We start from the raw sequence: 21,682 nt of genomic DNA, 5'->3' as shown, positions 1-21,682 counted from the left end.
ACTCTTGCTGCAGCATCTTGGATTAACTGAAGGCTTTTCAGGGAGTTTTTAGGACATCCTGATAATAATGAATTACAGTAGTCCAGTTTGTAAGTGGACTTACAAAGGTAAGTCCACTTACAAAGGTATTTTTTTTTGTTGTAGTGTTGGGTTTAATTTGAAACAAGGGGCTTTAGGATCATTTTATGACTTTCTGGGTGTTTGATAATTTAGCTATGATAAAACTTACTCATAGGTAATTGCTTTTATGCTTAAACTTAATTGATTGAAAATGCTTGTTTTGTTTTCTCTTTGATTTTTTTTTAGTAGAATAAGTGAAAGGTGACAGAGTGTAGTGTAGCGGCAACCTTCGGTCCTTCTTTGCCGCTTCTGCAGGACGTAAAGTTTCTGACTCGTGCTCTTGTTAAATCACTTGGATGCGTTCCGGTAGCAAAAACGAGGCGAAGGAAAAAAGGGCAAAACATTTATTCTCGGTACAAACCAAAAATATACAAAACAAATGCCTCCGGTGGGAGCTCCGTTTACATTCCCTTTATGTTACAACAAAAAATAACATTAAACGGCGACGGTCAGAAAACTGTTGCTCCACGTCCTGCTTAAGCCTAACCTGACCTCCCCCCCACATGCGGGCAAAATACACACCCCCTTTACAACATCTATCAACACTTTACAACAACACAAAAAATTAACAAAGCAGGATTAATTTATGGAGCACAGTATATTACATTATAACATAAAATAATGAAGATTATAACTAGAAACTCAAAGATCATGACAAATACTTAAATATGGCATGATGTAACTAAGTAAAATATTGGCCTGAACTGTCTAAGCTCCAACATGTAGTAAAAGCTCAATGAAAAAACAAAATGTTTGCAGAGACAGATAACAGGAAGTTAAGACACAGTTTGTTTGGAAACTTTGCACTTGCAGAGCAACAGTTTTTTTTTGTACAGGATGTTCATGATCAGATAAGAGAGGAGCGAACAAAAAACAGGAAACACCTTTTTCTTATGAGGGTGGCAAAGGTTGAACATTGAAGAGTATATATGTATAAATGATTTTTTTTACACACATATTGCAATCGTGCTCATATGAGTTGTAACTTGGTCAAGCGAAGGTCAAAAACGTCGTTCAGCGTGACTGACTGAATTGATATATTGTAGGGATGACCTTGAGTGCCGATGGATAAATGCCAGCACGCTTACACACATAATCAGACTAATACTTTTGATTAGAGAGTCCCGAACATGATAGGTTGAACCAAGTTTGAAGAATTAAGAGAACAACTGATGAACATAATAGGTTATGGAGGCGTAGCAGGGAAAGGTGTTTTGTTTCTTTTACAGGAGATTTCAGGACAACAGCGACCACAAGGGTTGGCGAGAATGAAGGAAGCGCGAGACCGAAGGGAACCAATCACAGAAGGAGGGGGCCCCAAAAGAAGCACAGAGCACAGAGAACCACAGTTCCAGCAAATGTGTTGTTTAGGAGACTAAAAGCTCGTTAGATACAGGTTAAATGTGAGCATAAAAGTAATGAAGAGTAATGAGAAGGACTTTAGGAATAGTTTGCAGGATTTCTATGTTATGTAAATTGCCCAAGAATAGTGTTAAGGCCGGATATATGTTACCCCTAGAGAGGGTGAAAAACCAGGAGTAAATTTTAAATTTTAACTCTATAGAGGCTGTTCCCAAAGAGTGATAAAAGTAACGTAGGACCTTTTACCAGAAAAGGCTAATTATATTTGTTCGTAGATCACAGTAGTTATTGAGGGAATGAGTTCATTAGATTAACTAATAGAATTAGTTAAAGAGGGGGTCTGTTAATAAATAAATATATATTCTTAATGCTTATTTGCTGATTAGATTGTTTTATGAGAGGGCCAGACTTCAGTGTAAAACTAGGTCTCAGGCTGTCAGGAAACTGCATGCTTTTGCAGAAAATACGAGCTGCAGGCAGAAAGTGAAACTAAGTAGAGTGTTTGATTGAAACTTCAAGTGTGTGTGTGACGTCTAGAGGAAGAATATAAATAATCAGGCTTCCTGTTTTCTGCCTGAGACTTGAGCTGGCATTGCTGGGTGTGCTAAGTCTCTATTTTCCGGAAAATGTAAAATTAAAGATCATTTTTTAAGTTAGACCACTTTGAGCCGTGTCTTTCTTGGCTGTTAAGGAATACAAAGAACGGGATTTAATAGTAGTTAATAAGTAATTTATCATAACATAATTGTTGAGGTTTACTCCTTCTTGTTGTAGGTTACAAATAAGTCTTATATTGATTTTAATTGAATTCTTTGCGCTACTTTGTTTACTGTGGCTTTGCGGGCTAATGTTTGTTTTGTTTTGTAGGCAAACCAGCCTGCAAAATGCTGGAATGAGATCCAGACTGGGCACCCTCTATCAACCTGGGTCATACCGAGTTTTAAGCTGCTACCATGGTGAGATTTGATCTGTTAAAGAGGGAGAGCAAGATGAAAACAGCCACGAAAAGTCCCACATTCCTCTGGGCCAGAGACGGATAATCCAGGCGAGATCTATGCAGGTAAAATTGTTATTTTACATAAAAATATTCTACTTTTCCCACTGTGTTTACCTGTGTTTAGCTTAACTATTTTGCTCTTTCGCTGTGGATAGTTCACTTCAAAGTTACAAGTCACTTACTGTTTTTGCTGTCTATGTTGTACTTAGATTTTTCATCATTTGTTTTAAAAGTAATTATTTTAAAATTGTATGGGTCACAGGGCCAAGTCAAGTTTTAAATGCCAAAATAGAAATGTGCCTGTTTGATTACTTTGTTTAAAAGTCAAATTCTGTAAATCAAATGTTATTTAACGAGTGTGCTGTGCCAAGTCTGGTGGTGTTGTAGTTCAACATGGTTGTTTTTGCACCTGAAATAAACGTCTTTTTGTGTATGTATGTGTGTTTTTCAGCACCAGTCACTACTAAAACTGCAGCAGAGACCCAACCACAGCACAAGCATGAAGATCAGCAGGACTGTAAAATCTGTTTGGTGTATTTGCAGGACGAAAACCAAAAATTGAAACAAGAACTGTCCAAAAAGAAATTAGACAAGGACTTCCTGAAAGACAACAACTCTAAAGAGAAGTTCCACACTGCCATCTTTTGCTTTACTAATGGGGGTGCTACAACAAATTAGCCCTAGCCTACCAGATACTGACAGAAAATTTTTTAGATGCTCTTAGATTAGAGAGATTAGATAAAACTTTATTAATCCCTCGGGTGGGTTCCTTGTTGACTCTCATGCATTTAAGACTAAACCCACCACTGAACATGTTGCACACCTCTTTGATATTAGCCGGACAACTACATCCACTTTGTTTAACATTGCTGTAAATGTACGCTCACCTCAACCCATTGGTGCACTGGCCTTAAAGACATTGCATACAGGTCAGAATGCCACACCAGTATGTTGAGATGTTTGGTGATCGTGTGACAGTTATTGACTGTTTCAAAATACAGAGAGCTCAAAATTTATGCACTAAGGCAGAGACATATTCCACATACACAAGTAGGCACACAATGAAATATCTCATAGGCATCACACCCCAGGGGACCATCTCTTTCATTTCTAAAGGATGAGGAGGGCGTACCAGTGACAAACATATAGCTGAAACATCTGGCTTTCTACAGAAGCTATCACCTGGAGACAGAGTGCTTGCAGACCGGGGTTTTGATATTAAGGAAAGTGTTGCCTTAATGGGTGCCACTTTAAAAATCCCAGCATTTACCCAGGGTCGTAGTCAGCTACAATCAAAAGATGTGGAAGAGACACAAAAACTTGCTCACGTCAGGATCCATGTTGAATGAGTTATAGGCTGTCTATGCTCAAAGTACACCATACTGAATGACACGTCTAGGTTTAGTGGTGCCATGTGAGGGTGAAAGCATGACTTTGCCGGATAAGACAGTCGCTGTTTCATGTGCGCTCACAAATATGTGCCCAAATGTTGTATTGAAGCAATTAAGTGATGAATAACTGTTTTCCAGTATGTTGTTTTGAAATGTTTTCGGGTTTTGGGGTTTGTTTGTTTTTTTTGCAGTGTTGATTTGTTTTTTACCGAAGCAGCTAATAAAGCACAATGGAACACAATTTTGCCTCTTTTTTGTTAGATTCTATAATAAAATGAAACAATAATGCCAGGTATAAATAAAGACAATAAATTGAATAAATTATGAAACACTTATTTTATTTCTATTGGATCTGAAAATGTTGTGTAATACTACAACCTGAAAAGACAAATAGATTGCGTTGGCCTGTACAGGAGATACAGAAAAAATTTTAACGACAGCTGTAAAATGAAATAGTTCAAATCAGAAAATAGATATAGCAATACATACACCAAAGTAAACAGGACCTGGGCTTGTTGCAGGGATCTGAAGTTACTAAACACTTTGTGAGAGTATGCACTCACACTTGGGACCATATAATTATAAATATCAGCGTGATGAAAGTTGGGCAGCACGCTAACGTGTTTAGTCCACTCTGTATGGTCGTATGGGTCTAACCCTTTCACTCCTTTGATTTTTTTCCTCGTACCTTTTTTCTTGCCTTTTCGTCAATTCTGTCTTTGTACGGACCTGCCGTGTTCTCCTTCGTTTTGTACATAACTCTTTTGGGGCCAAATAAAATGCAAGTAGGGATTAAAACCGCAGAATTAAAAGTTACTGGTGCTGGAAATGCTAGCACTTGATGCAGTGTTTTGATTTTGCTGCCACTTGTACCTACAATGCAATGTGCGCAAGTCACATGGTTTGTCGATCTCTATTACTACTGTGGGGGGAAATAGGCTTTTCCTTCATATCCCAGACATAGAACAAAAGGGGGTGATGACGCCTTTGCTTGCAGTGGACCAAGACGACCTGGAAGTGAAAACACCACCTCAAAGCATTTCATGTGGCTTTAAAGCTCTCAAGAATGAGATTAAGTTGCTGAACCCTGACCTCTGATATGCCAAAGCAGTTGGTTTAGCTGTAAACTTTGGTGTGTAACTGTGTAGAGTGAGGAATTAATTGACAGAGGGGGTCTGCCTGTCATAAAATGAGGAGTAAGAGCTGCCTCAGTCAGATAAACAGGAAGTCACAGTTATAGTTGTGGTCAAAAGTTTACATACACTTGTAAAGAACATAATATAATGGCTCTACTGAGTGTCCTGTTATTTCTACAACTCTGATTTTCCTCTGATAGAGTGATTGGAACAGATACTTCTTTGTCACAAAAAACATTAATGAAGTTTGGTTCTTTGATGACTTTATTATGGGTTAACAGAAAAAAGTGATCACATCTGCTGGGTCAAAAATATACATACAGCAACATGAATTAGCAATTTTGGTTGTCAGTGAAATGAGCTTCATAGCATGGCCTCTTAACTTCCTTTGAGTGATTATGAGTGATTACAGCTGGTGACTTCTCTGAGGCCAGCTAAATAGGGCTCATTGGATTCAAACGTCCACAAATTACCCTGGTGGACAAAGGAATGTGATGAAGCAATTAGGTGCAGGAATAAAGCTTTTAGGGTGTTAAAAAGGAATCACAATTATCAGAATTTCGTTTAATATAAAAAAATCACAAGCTATTTTAAGAAGAACCATTAAAACTGCAAAAGGGACAGTTGGAGGAGCTTTTGTAGTTCTGTGGGGAGAGAGACAGATATTGGTAAGGTGTGGTCAATGATCAGAAGGATGAATGGCATTACAAGGAAATGTGGGTATCCAGTATTAAGTGAAGGGGAAGTCACAGCGGTGAAAGAAGAAGACAAGGCAGATATGATGGCAAAAACTTTTGTTAAAATCCATAGCTCAAGTAATATTAGTGAAGAAGGTCAAAGGGGAAGAGAAATTACACTAGCAGAGAACAGGGAGATACTGCAGCAAGTTGACGACACAAATGATTCATTGAATATGCCATTTACAAAGACAGAGTTGAACCGGGCACTTAGGAAATTTAACCTTTCAGCACCCGGAAAGGATCAGATTTGTTACACAATGATAAATCACTTGAGAGACTCGGCTAAAGAAGTTTTACTAGAACTGTATAATAGAGTTTGGGAGGGAGGGAAGTTGCCACAAAGCTGGAAGGAGGCAGTGATAATACCAATACGTAAACAAGGGAAAGATGATACGAAACCGGGAAACTACAGACCAATAGCATTAACATCCAACATCTGCAAAATAATGGAGAGAATGATAAATGAAAGATTAGTGTTCTATGTAGAAAAGAAAGGATATTTGGCTCAGTATCAGAGTGGTTTTAGAAGAGGGAGGGGTGCAATGGATCCAGCTTTATGTTTAGAACATGAGATAAGTAAGGCACAAGTGAATAAGGAGAGTGTGCTGGCGGTCTTTTTTGATATAGAGAAAGCATATGATATGATGTGGAGGGAAGGTCTATTAATAAAAATGAGGGAAATGGGTATAAATGGTCGAATGTTCAGATGGATTAAGGAGTTTTTCGAAGGACGACGAATAATAGTAAGGATTGGGAGGAGTTATTCGGAGAGTTTGCCAATAGAAAATGGAACGCCACAAGGGAGCATAGTTAGGCCATTATTGTTTTCACTGCTGATAAATGATGTGTTTAAGAACATAGAGGGTGGGATGGGGTTTTCACTTTTTGCAGATGATGGGGCAATGTGGGCCAGAGGACGAAGGTTAGACTTTTTGGTAAAGAAAGTACAGGGGGCAATCACAGAAATAGAACAGTGGTCATATAAATGGGGGTTTAAATTCTCAGTTGATAAGACTAAAATAATAGTTTTTACAAGAAAAAGAGTTGGTGTTGACATCAGGGTCAGATTATATGGACAAGAATTAGAAAGGGTAAAACAATTTAAATTTTGGGGGTTGTGGTTTGATGAAAGGGTGACATGGACTGTACATATTCAGAAGATAATAGACAAATGCAAGAAAGTGTTGAATATAATGAGGTGCTTAGTGGGAACTGACTGGGGGGCTGATAGGAAATCTTTAAAAGCTATATATAACTAAAGAGTAGAATACGATACAAAATGAAGGAAAGGTGGCAAAAGCAATGGGAGGAAGAGAGGAAAGGGCGATGGTTTTATAAAATCCAAAGGAAGGTGGGGGAAATGAGAAGTACAGGCCGAAACAGGAGAGAGGAGACGATTATATCTTGACTGAGATTCGGACACACTGGTTTAAATAGCACATTGTTTTTAATAGGTAAACACTGTACAGGAGAGTGTGACTGCAGTAGGGAACAGGAAACAATAGAACATGTTTTATTGAATTGTCAGAAGTATGATATTGAAAGGAGACAACTGATCAAAAAGCTGGACGATATGGAAGTGAAGTTGGACTTGATTGATTTGTTTCGCACAAACTCTATAAGTGAAAGCTATCAGGCTGTATTTTGGTTTTTAAGGCAGACCCATTTGTTTGAGAGGCTTTGAATATTTTTTTTTTGTCATTTCGATCCACACTCCACACCAGTTGGTGACGGTAATGCACCATTTTGCTGTTTGCCAACCGCCAGTAAACCCTATACAGAAGAAGAAGAAGAAACGTCCACAAATGCTACAATGGGAAAGTCAAAGGAGCTCAGCATGGATCTGAAAAAGCGAATTATTGACTTGAACAAGTCAGGAAAGTCACTTGGAGCCATTTCAAAGCAGCTACAGGTCCCAAGAGCAACAGTGCAAACAATTGTTTGTAAGTATAAAGTGCATGGCACTGTTTCATCACTGCCACAATCAGGAAGAAAACACAAGCTATCACCTGCTGCTGAGAGAAAATTGGTCAGGAGGGTGAAGAGTTAACCGAGAACCACCAAAAAGCAGATCTGCCAAGAATTAGAAGCTGCTGGAACACAGGTGTCATTGTCCACAGTCAAACGTGTTTTGCATCTCAATGGACTGAGAGGCTGCCATGCAAGAAGGAAGCCTTTGCTCCCAAAGCGGCACCTTAAGGCTCGACTGAAGTTTGCTGCTTAACACATGGACAAAGATAAGACCTTCTGGAGGAAAGTTCTGAGGTCAGACAAAACAAAAATCTAGCTTTTTGGCCATAATGCCCAGCAATATGTTTGGAGGAGAAAAGGTGAGGCCTTTAACCCCAAGAACACCATGCCTACCATCAAGCATGGTTGTGGGAGTACTATGCTGTGGGGCTGTTTTGCTGCCAGTGGAACTGGTGCTTTACAGAGAGTAAATGGGATAATAAAGAAGGAGGATTACCTTCAAATTCTTCAGTATAACTTAAAATCATTAGCCCAAAGGCTGGGTCTTGGGCGCAGTTGGGTGTTCCAACAGGACAATGACCCCAAACACACATCAAAAGTGGTAAAGGAATTGCTAAATCAGGCTAGAATAAGGGTTTTAGATTGGCTTCCCAAAGTCCTGACTTAAACCCCATTGGAAACATGTGGACAATGCTGAAAAAACAAGTCCATGTCAGAAAGCCATCAAATTTAACTGAACTGCACCAATTCTGTCAAGAGGAGTGGTCAAAGATTCAACTAGAAGCTTGCCAGAAGCTTGTGGATGGCTACTGTTAAAGAATAAATATATGTTCTTAGTGCTTATTTTCTGATTATATTGTTTTATGTATTTTAATTAGTGCTGTCAATAGATTAAAAAAAATTAACTAATTAATCTCACAATTTTCTGTTATTAATCGCGATTAATCGTTACTTGATCAATAACCTGGCTCCAATTAAATTGTATCAACTTTATATTTTAAGATTGTAACAGACATTTATGCAATACAATGAAGTAAATGCAGAATAAACACAAAGAATGTATGCTGAAATTCAAAGAGAATTTTAATAGTTTTCATTAATCTTTAACACAGTTAAAACTTACAAAAAAACCTTTAAGGCCATCAACAGTGACCAAACCCAGGCCTAAAGGTTAAAGTGAATACCATAACAATAAAGGGTGCACAAAAGTCAGTATGTAAAACACAAAAAGACCCAGAATGTTGAACATTTTTCACTTCAAAGGAGCAATCTGGTTTAGTCCTTCTTTGCACTCAGCCAGTTACTGAGGCAGACTATTCTGTTTACGTTGTCAGATGACAAAGAAGCACGTTTCTTTTGAATGATGTGACCTGAGAGTGAGAATAATCTCTCACAAGGCACTGTGGTTGCAGGGGTTGACAGGTACTTGTGTGCAATAGGTGCCGGCCTGGCATGTGCTCCTTCTCTCTTTAACCACCACTGTAGTGGACACTGTCCTATGTCAATTTTGGGCTCTGCTTTGTACAGATTCAGACAGCGGTCTATAGCATCTTCCTCTGTATCTGAATCAGGAGAACCCAGCAAGCAGATGGACATCTTGCTCTTCTTTGGTGATGGTTCCTCTGTTGTCTGAGCAGATGGTTGGTGTGCATGCGTCTCTGCCATCACAAGGTCATGTACTGAAGCCCACACCTCACTTCTTTCATCTTTGGAAAGGCATTTAAGGTCTTTAAACCTGGGATCGAGGGCAGTAGTGATCTTCAGCCATGTGAGATTGCTGCTGTCCCTCTACTGAGCTAGGTCTGTGGTAAAAACCTTCTTAAACCTCAAAACGTAGACTGGGTCATCATCTGAGGGCTCCATAATCCTGAATAAATGACACAAGGCTGGCAACACCATGGAACAGGAGACATACCGCTCTCCCCCCAGCAGTTCGGTGATATATATCTGCAATAGAAAGATCAAGTCTGTATTTTTCTATTAATCACACAGAGACAAACATAAATACCACATATGAAAATACACAGAGAGGTGGAGGTGGAGAACATACTTGAAGACAAAGCTAGAACACAAAGATAGACACACACAATCATGAGAAACAAAATGATTTACCTGCAAGGTTCAAGTAGTTCCTCCAGCTTTTGCAGTCTGTCAAGCTCCTGGTCAGTCAACATGATCACCTTGGTGTTTTGCTGAGTCAGGATGGTGGTCAGCCCAGATTTGTTTCTCTGGATCCGCTTGATCATCTCTAGGGTGGAGTCCCATCTTGTTGGAATGTCCTGAACAAGCGGTTCTGTTTGATGTCCATGTGCAGCTTGAGGTGCCTTTAATTCCTGAACGTTTGCTGGACTATGCTTAAAATGTCCAACAATCTTGCGACATTTGGCCAGAGCCCTTTCAAATGCGCTGTCATTAAGATAAACTGTGACCGTTCTTTGCAGAATGTGGGCCATGCAGGGCATGTGTTCAAATGGAAGTAGTCTGGCAGCTGCAACCATGTTACGAGCACTATCAGTGCCAAGTGTGGTTAGCTTGTCCTTGATTTTCCATTCGTTTGCAACACTCAGAAAATGGTCAGCACATGCCTCAGCATAGTGTCTCTTTTCAGTTTTACTCACTGTTAGTGCAAACGATTGCACAGTCCAGTCGTTATCAATAAAATGCGCCGTGACCCCCAAGTAATTATCGTTGTTCACCGAAGTCCAGTGGTCTCCGCTGAGAGCGATGTTCCTCACTTGCACAAGCTTGCTGGACTGCTGAGCCCTCTGGTCCTCATACAAAGTGTGCAGTCTCGACACAATGGTTCCTCTCGAGGGCAGATTGTAACACACATCTCCTGATGCAGCGCCAATGACTTCTCTCAGTCCATCATCTTCTACTATACTAACTGGTCGGCAGTTTTTAGCTATCCAAACAACCAAGGAATTGGTTAATTTTTCTCTCACATTTTTTGTTATTCGTCCACGAGCACCATACTCCTGAAGCGTAGACTGGCGAGGTCCCGTAGAGGTGGATTCAGTTGGGTGTTTTGCTCTCAGGTGATACGCCAGTGATGAACTGCTTCTGTGGTACCTGAATTCAGCTTTGCAAATTGTGCACCTTACTCTCGTTTTGTCCAACAAGCCACCAGCCAACTTCTTAAAGAGAAACTTTCCACCCAAAAGTCCACCCTCATCCATGCTTGCGTGTGTTTGCTAGTGTTAGCTGGATAGTAGCATGGTGTCACTTCTTCTTCTTCTAATCATTTCTGTCAGGCCAAATGCCAGCATAGCACACTGTTGCCCCCTCCTCCAGAGGTGCTCATGAGTTTAAAGGTCTTAGATTACAAAATCAGCGTTACATTTTTTTTAACGCAATAAATATTTCGCATTGATCTCAACAATTAACGCGTTAATTTTGACAGCACTAATTTTAATAATAAAGGCCTGTATAAAGGAAGACCATCCCTTCACAAACCAAGTGCTCAGCCAGACTAAAAATACAGGAAGTGCAGGGCTGCAGAGGCAATATATTAAGAACAGGAAACCAGACAGAAAAAGTGGAACTAAGTAACACACACACACACACACACACACACACACACACACACACACACACACACACATACACATCAAGTCAGCCTAGAAAGAGTTTTTTTGACTGAAACTACGTGTGATGTGTAAAGGAACAAACTTGGTAGGAGGCTCTTTGAAGAAATACAAAAGCTCAGGTTCTGAAAGCAAACGAGAAAGTTGAGGTAAGAAAGAAAAGATTAGCAGCAGCTTTTTCTCTCACGAGACTGATCAGCAGTTTGAGTTCATGATGCAGCTTTATGGAGCTCTGATCCTGTGTGTGACTCTGTCTGCAGGTAAGAAAAAATGTACTGATGTTTAAAGGTAAAAGGTTAAAGAAATAGTTTAACAATTCAATAATGAGCTACATAAACAGCCAGTGATGAAACAGAAATGAACACTTTATATATTGTTGTTTAATCATTGAAACTTTAGTTTTAAAAATAAGCGTTTGTAGTTTTAAAGATATGTAGAATACATCAGACTTTAAGGGAGTAATTTCCTGGTTAAGAAAACGGGCTTAAAAACACAAACATATTTACTTATTTTTGGGTCAGTAGGGGAAATATTTTCCAGACTTAGAAGACTTCTTAAGATTTCACTTTTTATATATGACCCAATTTCTGGCAACTCTCTCAAAGCGCATAAAAAGCTCAAAATAATTTCTAATGTGTGTGAAATTGTGTTCTTTTTATTTCTATAGTATGTGGATTAAGATGCTACGCATGCGAAAATTTAGATCCTAAATCCTGCACAAACACCACAACTTGTACTTTTGGCCTCAACCGTTGTGCCACTTTTAGAGTAGACGGTGAGTTGTTATCTCATATCAGAAGCTCTATCTAAAAATAAACACAAATGCTGAATGTCTGCTGGCTCTTGGTCACATCATGTTTTGTGAAGTTCTTTTTGAGAATTTTCCCCTCATGTCTTACAGCTCTTAATGTAAATAAGGGCTGCCTGCCCAGTGCAGGATGTTTTGAGCCTGTCACTTGCTGTGAAGGGGACCTGTGTAACAGCGCTTTTCCAACTGGTCCCAGTGCCATCGTTCTGCTGGTATCTTCAGCCATCCTCAAATTTCTTTTCTGAGGCTGAGGAATGATGCTGTTTCCCTGCTGCACTGTTTTCTGACTCTATTTTGTATCAGTAGGGAAGAATTAAACAACTTTGAAGTGCCTGAAATAAAACTGTCATTGCTTTTTTCATCTGTCATTCAGGGAAGTCGTGGGTTTGACCTATCCAAATACTGTATTGGTGAATGTAATGTTTTCCTAAAGCAAATAAAAATACAGAAAATATGTTTGCATATTTTTTGAATACTCTGAACTGTGTTTGGGATTATGCCAAAATCTTTTTGTTTATTTAATTTTACTACAGCCAATGAGGGCTCCGAGCACAGGTAGTTTGCTCTGTAAGGTACCCAGCTGTTTTTTTTTGTTTGTTTGTTTTTTTTTTTTAAAAAAGGTAAAAACTTTATCCCATTTTACAGAGTACTACTTTTGTATACTGAAGGTTCAGATTTTTTGCTGTATTTATGTTATCTCTGATATATTTTTAAATAGTACATATTAAATAGATCTGTAACAAATTGAAGATTCTTGGCTTCCTTGTTTACAATTTTATTTTCAATAATTTGAAACTTTTAAGCTGAATCATTACTCTATTTGACAATTACAACTTGCCATATAATTCTTCTAATTTTAGGGTGTAATCAGACAGTCAGTGACTCATTCAAGCTCTCTTTTTATTTTGTTTTTTAATATAAAACTTATTGTTGCAGCCAGGAGCTATACAAAAGTGCCCCCCTTAGACTGCCCCCCTTCCCTTTTTTTTTCTCCACTGAGCTATCTCTTCTGTCACTAGTTAGCTAACATAAACTACTGTGAGTCTATCAGCAGCAACACAAAAGAGTAGTTCCCTTACATAAGTTAATGAGTTAATGAGACTCAGATCAGAGCCTTCATATTCAACTCTAAGCAGTTTTCTTTTTTTTATATGAGAACTTATACTGATATTAAACATATTTAGAAAAAATACATTGAAAAATGATATTTTTATTGTGAAAATAACTTTATGTTATAAAATAACATAAATCCTGAATGTCAGCATATTTTTTATAATACTCTGAACTGTGTTTGGGAATATGGCAGAATCTTTTGGTTTATTTAATTTTACTACAGTCAATGGGGGCTCAGAGCACAGGTAGGCTGCTGTGTGATGCATTTGTTTTTAAACAAAATAGAAGGAAACAAACTTAAAGTACTTCTTTGTATACTTCAACAGGAACTCAACATTAGGGAAATCACGTCATAAATTTGTCCTAAATGCAAGAGTCGGATAACAGTTTTTAGTTGTAGGTGTTTTATCTCTAAGACATGTCAGAGTGATGCATGCAAACACAAAATAAAAAAGTAGTAAGGGAGGAAATACTTGTTCACAGCACTGTATGCTTCATCCAGGAAATTAGTGGACTGAAGTAACCTGGGTAGAAATGCAGCGCACCTGAACAGGTTGAGCTCAGACTGGCTGCCTGTCATTTAGCTGGTGTCTTCGGCCCTTGACTGTAAATGTTGTCTGTGATGTGGCCTATGCAACCATGAGTAGCAACGTCCATTTAAAGCACTGATAATGTCATGTGTATCCACCAGGGGAAGCAGTGTGGAGTCCATTAATTTAAAGCCTCGCTAACTTTATAATTATACTAAGGCTGCAAAAATGTATTAAGTAGATCAGGTAACTTGATGATTTAATTTTTTTTGCTGCAGTTCTTCTGTAGCGCTATGTCATCACCACATAAACACAACATTTGCGACTAAAAATAGACCTGTGGTAGAAACTTATCTAGGAGTATGAGTGCGAATAAAAATTAAGGCAGCATTAAGCTCAGGCAGTCCCCAATTTTTAAACAAAATGACTGATGACAGTAGTATAAAGTGGTCTGAGGGGTTAAATAAAAACTAATAAAAAAATGACAATGCCACCTAGGGGAATTTCACCCCCAGGAAAAATATATTTAAAAAATAGATAGAAACAAATAAAGAGGGCTCGCACAAGTTCAAGGATGCACACTGTTGGCTCAATATTAATACAATTGTATTTATAGTCAGGAGGATAAACAAGGAATAAAAAACAATATAAAACACTAAATGTAGCGTTGTCTTTGACAGTGTTCTGAAATACAACAAAACAATCATGGAGCTGGGACTTGCCAGCAGCCGTGGACCAAACAAAAATCACACGGGAAAATCACCACAGCCTATACACCCAGCGCTGGGTGTATCCAGTGACACTGGCGCATCCTCCATTCACTAAAAAAAATAAAAGCACAGGACCAGTGTTGGTCAAGTTACTTTAATTAATTACTGATTACTTCTCCAAAAAGTAATCTCGTTACTTTACTGATTACTTATTTTCAAAAGTAATTAGTTACTTAGTTACTTTTTAAAAACATGATACACAACCTGAATAGGTAATAGAGCTATAGACCTTTAGCCCAATTCTATTTTTTATGCATAATCCATCATATAAAATGTAATCAAATGAAAAAGTCTTTTTTCAATATTTGTTTTATTAGTTTTAATCTTTTAACTTTATGCACATTGCATCAAGCAAAAATTCCAATCCAATCCAACTTTATTTATATAGCACTTTAAAAACAACAAAGTTGACCAAAGTGCTTTCCAATAATAAAACAGAGATAACAGTTAAAAACCATACATTAAACAGACAAATAATAAATATAAATAATAATCAAATAAATAAAGAAGTGAAAAAGAAGATAAAAATTAATCAGTATATATATTAAATATTAAGACATGAGTAAAATAGGCAATAAAATATACAATGAATAAAATTAACAAAATAAAAAGATTAAGAGTGACCAACAGCTGACTAAAACTGACTACAAGCTGACTCTGGTACTACACCTAAAAAGCCTTTGACAAAAAGTGTGTTTTAAAAAGTGATTTAAACATTTCAAGTGTTGTGGTCAGCCTAATATTGAGGGGCAGTTTATTCCATATTTGGGGGTCACAACAGCAAAAGCTCGGTCCCCCCCAGTGTTTCAGTCTCGACATGGAGACAGCATGGAGTGACTGGTCAGTTGATCCGAGAGACCTTTGTGGAGTGTATCGGTGTAGAAGGTCTGACAGGTAAGAAGGAGCCAGGCCCTTTAAAACTTTAAAAGCAAAAAATAAAATTTTAAAATGAATTCTAAAATGGACAGGCAACCAGTGTGAAGAGGCAAGAACAGGAGTAATTGTCACGGTTCTGGGTCAGTGTTGACCCAGCATTTTGAGTTTCTTATATTTTGGTTTAATTTTGTATTATGGATTGTTTTCTTATTCTCTTGTAGTGCTTGTGGTGGTGATGATTATTATTAGAGTTTCTTGTTTCTGTTATCCGTGCTTAAGGATTTATGGTTTCATGTATTGTTTGAGTTCCATGTGTTATTTTCTGTCTCTCAGTGTCAAGTCTGCGTGCTTGTTTAGTAATTCGTGTTTCCTGTTTTATTGTGAAAGTCTTTGTCTTATGTTAGTGTGTGCAGCTTGGTTCCCCCGTCTCGTTAGCCCTGATCACTCCCAGCTGTGTCTCCCTTCTGTTGCCCATTCCCTCATTACTACCCTGTGTATTTAAGCCCTGTGTTTTCCTCAACCCAGTGTCGTGTCGTACCATCAGATTATGCCTGTGTGTTTCCGTGTCAGTGCTTCAGTTATTCAGTATTCAGTACTCAGTTCCATTGCTCAGTTTATGTTTCGTTTTCATGCCAGCAATAAAGCTGAGGTTTTAAGTTACAATTCTGTGTTTGAGTCCTGCACTTGGATCCTCCTCCCCGCCTGCCCGCACACAGAGCCCTGACAGAACGACGCGACCAGTAATGGATCCAGCAAACTCCGTATGGTATCGGCGACCCGCAGTTTCCACCTTCCTCAAGGAGAGGGAGAGGCAGGGGGCTAGGCGTGCCTGGGAGCACGAGTCACCCTTCGATGGGTCTCGTTTGGCTCTGGGTGGGCCCTGCAGCTTCCAAACTGCGATGGCTACCGCCGTTCCATCAGCTGTTCCGTCAGGGATGCGAGGGGGCAAGCGCTTTCCCTCGACGGCAGTAGCTCCTCAGTTTTCTGGTGTCACTCCACCGCTGCTCTCAGAATTCAGGCCCTGCAGGAGGGGCAAGCAGCGGCGAAAGAAGGCTTATGTGGTGGAAGACACTGGGCTTACTCCGCTGCAATCCTTTGCTTTGTTTTTGGGACTTCCACATTCGGAGCTACACAAACTTCCCGCCTCCTCGTCCCAGCCCGGCCCACCGAAAGACTTTAGGCCCGGTCTGATTCGCAGTCTGGCTTACCTCCCTCTTCCCAGAGTGAGCGACGCTCACGCAGCCGTCGCTCCGCTTCCTCTGGACAATCGGCAGCGGTGAGCAACAAAGACTGTCTTTCTCATGCTCCTCCTGAACTCGTGAACGTAACAAACAATAAATCCACCCCTAAGATTCTGAAGACTACCTGCCATGCAAGTGAATCTAAATCTACTAACTTAAAGGTAGTTGAGTCTGTGTTTGTTGACCCTGTGAACCTCTGCTCTGAGGATTTAAGAACCTGTTTCCATTCTGCACGATCTGAACCCAGTGTTAAAATGACTAAGACTACTCAAATCTGGGGGGAGAAATGTTCGAACTGCTGTGAAATTGCCGGAGGCTTCAAGTTCTGTTTTCAAGTCAGCTGAAAGGGAGGTGGTTAATGTTTCTAAGCCAGCCTTTCAGCCATGTACTTTTCAGCAGGGGCACAGGCAGTTGGTAGGGACAGAAATTGCAGGCTGTAACTTAGGCTCTCTGAAGGAAGAGGCTGTCTGTTCCCCAAGGACATTTAAGGATTCTAGTTGCACCTCTCTACAAGCTATTAAGACTGTGGCTCCTCCCAGGGACTGTTCTGTGTCCCAGTTGAATGTTTCTGAGGTTGCCCACTCTGCAAAGACTCTATGCCCAGACCCAGTTGGCAATATTGGCCATTTTGAGACCGTTCCTGAGCTTCTCTCTCCTCCTGTTCCTGCTCCTAGGGTAGCCCGGGCCCAGCGTTCCCCTCCACCCGTTTCAGTTCCTCGGGTGGGAGGGGTTGGTGTTCAGCTGGTGCCGGCACCCGTTCCTGTGTCAGCTGGAGGCTCAGGTGAGCCCTTCCAGCAGTGTTTCTCGTGTTCAGAAGGCTCAGGAGGATTAGCTCAGTCACCATCACAACCACCATCACTACAACCTTTATGGCAGTTCCCAGCGCAGTGTCCAGTGTTCCCTGCTCAGCAGCCACCTGTAGCTCAGTGTCCAGTGTTCCCTGCTCAGCAGCCACCTGTAGCTCAGTGTCCAGTGTTCCCTGCTCAGCAGCCACCTGTAGCTCAGTGTCCAGTGTTCCCTGCTCAGCAGCCACCTGTAGCTCAGTGTCCAGTGTTCCCTGCTCAGCAGCCACCTGTAGCTCAGTGTCCAGTGTTCCCTGCTCAGCAGCCACCTGTAGCCCAGTCACCTACTCCACCACCGCTTTCATCTCACACTCAGTCACCCATAGCTCAGTCTTCACCTCCGCTATCCATAGCTCAGTCGCTACCACAATCGGATTTTCTGCAAGCTTTGTTACAGTCCATAACCCAGTCAGTAGCGCAGTTAGTAGAGGAATCATTAGCTTTGTCATCTGCTCAGTCAGCCGCTCATCTTCACCCTCAGTCAGGGGTCCCTATTGCCTCTGGCCCTGCATCTACTCCAGCTGGAGGGCCCGAGTCGCCCGTCCAGCCTCAAGTGTCATCAGCTTGAGGGCCCGAGTCGCCCGTCCAGCCTCAAGTGTCGTCAGCTGGGGGTTCGGGAGAACCCAGCCAGCCTCAAGTGTCGTCAGCTGGGGGTTCGGGAGAACCCAGCCAGCCTCAAGTGTCGTCAGCTGGGGGTTCGGGAGAACCCAGCCAGCCTCAAGTGTCGTCAGCTGGGGGTTCGGGAGAACCCAGCCAGCCTCAAGTGTCGTCAGCTGGGGGTTCGGGAGAACCCAGCCAGCCTCAAGTGTCGTCAGCTGGAGGGCCCGAGGAGCCCAGCCAGCACATCCTCACATCTGCTGGCGGCCCGGGGAAGTCTGTTCAGTCGTCTCCTGCTGAATCATCCCCCGCGACATCTACATCACCGCCTGCAGCATCAGCAGCATCACTACTGCCGTCAGGTCCCGCAGCCGTCCCGCAGCCGTCAGGTCCCGCAGCCGTCCCGCAGCCGTCAGGTCCCGCAGCCGTCCCGCAGCCGTCAGGTCCCGCAGCCGTCCCGCAGCCGTCAGGTCCCGCAGCCGTCCACGCCTGGTCCGGCCTCCGTGTCTTCGTCCACGCCTGGTCCGGCCTCCGTGTCTTCGTCCACGCCTGGTCCGGCCTCCGTGTCTTCGTCCACGCCCTCGTCTGGCCCTGCGGTTGCAACACCGCCGTCAGAGCCCGCTCGGCCTGTTCCGCCTCGCCTCTGCCGGCCGTTTTCCAGGCCTCTAAGTTGGCATCATGGCCGTCGAGGCCGGCCTCCTGAGAGAGATCGTCGCCGCAGCTGGCATCGCAGCCGACCTCCGGATCTGCTCAGTGGCCGCCACTGCTTTCCAAGTGGTCGGCCTCCAGAACTGTTTGCCCGCTGCCGCCGTTGCCGTGTGCACGGTCGGCCTCCAGAAGTGTTTGCCCGTCGCCGCCTTTGCGGTCGGCTGCCTGAACTGTGTCCGCGCCGCTGCTGCCTTTAGGCAGCTGGTCCTGAACTGGGTCTTTGGATGTTTTGAGCAGTCAGCTCCCTGAACTTTTTGATATGTGGACTCGTGGTTTGACCCTGTGTAGTTTGTTTTGAATTATTCATGTATTTCTGGACTCTTGCTCCTTGTTTTTTTTTTTTTTTTTTTTTTGTGCTCACGTTTGCATGTCAAATGTGTACTATTCAAAGACTCAGCGGCAATAAGTCCTGTCGTTCTTAAATCTATTTTCACCTGTTTAGCAGGAGTGGGGCAGGTGGAGGTTTGCCCTGGTGCAGGTGTGCCGCAGCGGTCATATCAGTGTCCGGGATTAGGGGGTTTCTCTGTGAATTTCACATTCCCGTGGCAGCGTACTCGGTGCTTGCACAAAAGTTTAGGGGTTTTTTTTTCCCTGTAAAAAGAAGTTTTCTTCCCACGCAGTGTACAGTTCAGTTCACCTGACACTCGGACCGGTGCTGCCTCGGGTCTCTGCTCCTCCTGCCTCCCCTTTCCCTCATCCACCTGCTGGCCTCCACCACTTGCTAATGTTACTGAATCAGTGGAAGCTACGCCATAGCCACCACCAAACAACTGAGTTATTTTTACACACCGGCCAGCATCCGGCCAATCCACCCCCTTTCATTGTTTATACCGCTACAAAAAAAAAAAAAAAATCATCGGCCCACCGAGCGTGCCATCAGTTAACCCTTCGCGTGCCAGCTGTGGCACGCGTGCCCAGGGTTGTCGACCCCTGCATTATACAATAAAATAATGTGATTAATACATAAGTAAAAGAAATTCCTATACACTCCCACCCTTTGATTCTTAAATCAAGAATCACATTAAAACCAGAATTTCTTTCCTGACATTCTGTATATCACATCAACATTATTGTACACTTAAAGGAGTTTCACACTGTGTATCCTCACTTCACTGTTCTCCCACCACCCTTTGTTCATCTTTAATCCTCCCCACAATCTAAGCTCTCACATGCAAATGGAAACAACAATGATACAGAGGAAAGGCCTTCTCCAGAGTGTCAAAGTACTTTGCATGGCAAAGTGAAACAGCATTAGGTGGACATTCCCAGTCCCGGTCATGGCTCCTGGTGTCTGTGCCATTTACAGAGTCATAATTCCGACGCTGATCTCCCTTTGCACTGTCACTTTTGGAGCTTGGCACGCTCTCTTCATCCCTCGATTTCTGTTCCAACGCAGCTGTAGATTAGGAGCAGAGCAAGTCGTACACTCCTGTAGTCTTCCTCAACGTCAACGTAGAAACTCTTTCATTTTATTAAAGATTTGCTGTTCAAAATCTCCTCGTGACAATCCTTTGGAAGCCCAGAGGTGCAGCCCACTGTCGTTTGTCAGCTGTCCTGCAGATGGTCCCTGCTTCTCACTGGTCCTCTTGAAGCGTTCTCTCCTGGTCATGGTCTGCATCTGCACCTCACTCTCTTCTTCCATATCCCTCATGTCACGGTCTCTGCAATTTAAAAATGAAAACTTCCCTGGAAAACCCTCTTTTGCCCTATGTCAGCTTAGCACAATTAGACATGCACAATAAAGTTGTGCACTGTCTCTTAAAACTTCCAGGGTTTCCCCTCTGGAGAAGCTCCACTCCAGGCCCTGTGGTAAGAAAAAACATTATCATCATCATCATCATCAACTTTATTTATAAAGCACTTTAAAACAACCACAGCTGACACAAAGTGCTGTACATTGGAACCATAAAATAAAATTACATTAGATATAAATAAAAACAAAATAAAAGAAGAGTGAAATCATTAATTAAATAACTACTTCAATTAAAAGAGAAACTAAGTCTCACTGAGGTTAAAAGCCAAGGAATAAAAGTGGGTTTTAAGACGTGATTTAAAAGTGGACAGTGAAGGGGCCTCTCTAATGTGCATGGGCAAATTATTCCATAATTTTGGAGCCACGATAGAGAAGGCCCTGTCCCCTCTGAGCTTCCTCCTGGATCTCGGTACCTCCAGGAGCAGCTGGTCAGCTGACCTTAGAGACCGACAGGGTGTGTGGAGATGAAGAAGCTCAGAGAGGTAAGGCGGGGCAAGACTGTGAAGGCATTTAAAAACAAACACAAGAATTTTAAAATTAACTCTAAAAGCCAGTGGTGTGTCCTGCTGTAAATCATGTGATTAGATCATATGATTAACCCTCGGCTGTGGAAAAGGTGATGTAGATGTTAGCGCAGCGCATCTGTATGCACACTTTCTCACAGTGACCTCTGCACTGTAAACAATACAAGGTCATGAATAACACACTGCTGGTAAATTCACAAAGACACAGAAAGTGGCAATTAAAAGGTTAAGGCAGCATGGCCCAAAAGCCCATGCGACCTGTTGCTGTCACCTTTCTGCTCCTGTTAAAAGAAACATAAATACATACATACATCCACCCTTTTGTCACTGTCTGGGTGGAGGTGCAATCTTGCATACTGGTGTCAAGTCAGTGAAAGCTTTTGTCAGTCCAGTCAGTCCCCATTTTTTATTTGCTGACAGTAGAACCTCTCGTGACGCAATAAGTTTCTACTGCCAGCAATGACGTCATTTCAAAAAAGAAAAAAAAATTTAGACTGGATTACCTCGCTGAATCCTTTTTGACAGGGACTTGTTTTCTGATTGTCCCAAGTAAGTGGCTTTCTCCCGAGCCCATTTTAATTTTGGAGAAGCTCAGTTGCGATTGATCAACATGTTG

At 41.7% G+C, this 21,682-nt stretch overlaps 1 long non-coding RNA gene across 1 annotated transcript; it reads left to right on the top strand.

Annotated features, from left to right (window-relative positions):
* Positions 1-11,391: 11,391 nt before the first annotated feature.
* On the top strand, positions 11,392-12,490 carry LOC134639507 (uncharacterized). The gene is made up of 3 exons (XR_010573904.1): positions 11,392-11,564; positions 11,972-12,079; positions 12,206-12,490. It is a non-coding gene; the product is annotated as an uncharacterized LOC134639507 (long non-coding RNA).
* Positions 12,491-21,682: the final 9,192 nt, after the last annotated feature.

This window comes from Pelmatolapia mariae, linkage group LG12, assembly GCF_036321145.2.
Source record: "Pelmatolapia mariae isolate MD_Pm_ZW linkage group LG12, Pm_UMD_F_2, whole genome shotgun sequence".
NCBI lineage: Eukaryota > Metazoa > Chordata > Actinopteri > Cichliformes > Cichlidae > Pelmatolapia > Pelmatolapia mariae.
The sequence above is the reverse complement of the archived record's forward strand: the minus strand, read 5'-3'. Positions and strand labels throughout refer to the sequence as shown.